Source organism: Spinacia oleracea, chromosome 6, assembly GCF_020520425.1.
Source record: "Spinacia oleracea cultivar Varoflay chromosome 6, BTI_SOV_V1, whole genome shotgun sequence".
NCBI classification, from domain to species: Eukaryota; Viridiplantae; Streptophyta; class Magnoliopsida; order Caryophyllales; family Amaranthaceae; genus Spinacia; species Spinacia oleracea.
This window is the reverse complement of record NC_079492.1, coordinates 48,562,621-48,565,413: the sequence shown is the minus strand read 5'-3', so window position 1 is coordinate 48,565,413 and position 2,793 is coordinate 48,562,621.

Below are 2,793 nucleotides of genomic sequence, written 5' to 3'. Positions count from 1 at the left end.
GGACAATCCCAATCTTGCGATCTTGAGATTAGACTTCGTTTGATAGGTGATTACCTGAGCGTTGCCTTTATAGCCTCCTTTTACGGTGCGACGGTTGGTCAACTTTAAAGCAACCAGTTCTCAAACAAGTAATCTCAAATCACTCAGGTATTGAGGATTTAGTGTCTAAGAATTTCAATGAAATTTTCTTATGACAGATTTTCATCTCTTACGGTAAAGTTTCATAGGTCTGTCCGATACTAGTCTTCCCAAAGTAAGTATCTATGCAAATGATTATGACATTGCCATGTCCACATAGTTCAAGAAACAGAACTACTAGTTATCTTACATTCTAGTCGTCTAACGTTTTCTATGCGTCCAATTTTATAGAAAACTCCGACCAGGGACCATTTTCAACTTTTGACATTCAAGTTCACTTGATAGACATTTCTTAGTCACAGGACTGGTCCTGACAGTCTATCTTGAATATTTCGTCAAATTGAAGGGACTCATCATTTAATAAACCACAAATTAAATGGAAAAATGAATTCTATTCATTTATTGTGAATGATTAACCAATAATGTTTTACAAAGAATTAAACTCTAAAACATTAAACAAGGACATCAAAGCCATTCTCCAATATGCTTGATTCCCATAGCTGCAGTGTGCGAGTTGTGCTTCGCCTGCGGCAGAGGTTTAGTCAATGGATCTGATGTGTTGTCATCAGTTCCAATCTTGCTTATTTCGACTTCTTTTCTTTCAACGAACTCTCGTGGAAGGTGAAATCTACGAAGTACATGCTTGACTCTTTGGTGGTGTCTAGGCTCCTTTGCCTGTGCAATAGCTCCGTTATTATCACAATACAGGGCTATTGGTCCTTTAATGGAGGGGACTACACCAAGTTCACCTATGAACTTCCTTAGCCATATAGCTTCCTTTGCTGCTTCATGTGCAGCAATGTACTCCGCTTCAGTTGTAGAATCCGCAATGGTGCTTTGCTTAACACTTTTCCAGCTTACTGCACCTCCGTTGAGGCAGAAGACAAACCCAGACTGTGATCTGAAATCATCTTTGTCGGTTTGGACCAGGAAGTCATCTTTGTGCCTTTTCAGGTACTTCAGAATATTCTTTGCAGCAGTCCAATGTGCCTCTCCTGGGTCTGACTGGTATCTGCTCGTAGCACTGAGTGCGTACGCAACATCCGGGCGTGTACATATCATAGCATACATTATTGAACCAATCAATGATGCATACGGAATCCCATTCATTCGTCTACGCTCATCAAGTGTTTTTGGGCACTGAGTCTTGCTTAGAGTCATTCCATAAGACATGGGTAGGTAGCCTCGATTGGAGTCTGCCATCTTGAACCTATCAAGCACCTTATTGATATAAATGCTTTGACTAAGTCCAATAATCCTTTTAGATCTATCTCTGTAAATCTTGATCCCCAATATGTACTGTGCTTCTCCTAGATCCTTCATCGAAAAACATTTCCCAAGCCAAATCTTGACAAAGTTCAACATAGGAATGTCATTTCCGATAAGTAGTATGTCATCGACGTATAATACTAGAAAAGCAATTTTGCTCCCACTGACCTTCTTGTATACACAAGATTCGTCTGCGTTTTTGATGAAACCAAAGTCACTGACTGCTTCATCAAAACGTATATTCCAGCTCCTGGATGCTTGCTTCAATCTGTAGATTGATTTCTTTAGCTTGCATACCTTTTTAGCATTCTTTGGATCCTCAAAACCCTCAGGCTGTGTCATAAACACAGTTTCTGTTAAAATGCCGTTTAAGAAAGCGGTTTTGACATCCATCTGCCATATTTCGTAATCGTAATATGCAGCGATTGCTAACATTATCTGAATAGACTTTAGCATTGCAACTAGTGAAAATGTTTCATCGTAATCCACACCGTGGAATTGCCTGTAACCTTTTGCAACCAATCTAGCTTTGAAAACTTCAAGTTTCCAATCCTTGTCCTTTTTCAGTTTGAAAACCCATTTTCTTCCAATGGCTTGGTAGCCATCTGGCAAATTGACCAAATCCCAAACTTGGTTTTCAGACATGGAGTCTAATTCAGATTGCATGGCTTCATGCCATTGCTTGGAGCTAGGGCTCGTCATAGCTTGTTTGTAAGTCGCAGGTTTATCACTTTCAAGTAATAGAACGTCATAGCTCTCGTTCGTCAAAATACCCAAGTACCTTTCCGGTTGAGATCTATATCTCTGCGATCTACGCAGGTTTCATCTCTAGATTGTCCATGATTCTCACCAGAAACTTCTAAAGATCTCTGAGTTTCATCCTGAATCTCATCTTGAGCATTCTCTAGAGTTTGTTGTTCGACTCGAATGTCTTCGAGGTCTACTTTTCTCCCACTGGTCATTTTGGAAATTTGATCCTTTTCCAAAAAGATACCATCTCGAGCAACAAACACCTTGTTCTCAGATGTATTGTAGAAGTAATACCCCTTTGTTTCCTTTGGATAGCCCACAAGGATACATTTGTCAGATTTTGGATGAAGTTTGTCTGAAATTAATCGTTTGACGTATACTTCACATCCCCAAATCTTAAGAAAAGACACTTTTGGAGGCTTTCCAAACCATAACTCATATGGAGTCTTTTCAACAGCTTTAGACGGAGCTCTATTTATAGTGAGTGCGGCTGTATTTAGTGCATGTTGTTAGGTATGATACATATGACAATACATAAATCATGCGGAAAAACCATAAAGCCAAGAAAGCATATTATTTACACATAATCATTTAGCATAATTTAGGAGCATACACTTTGTAGCGTGCCCTCCCTAG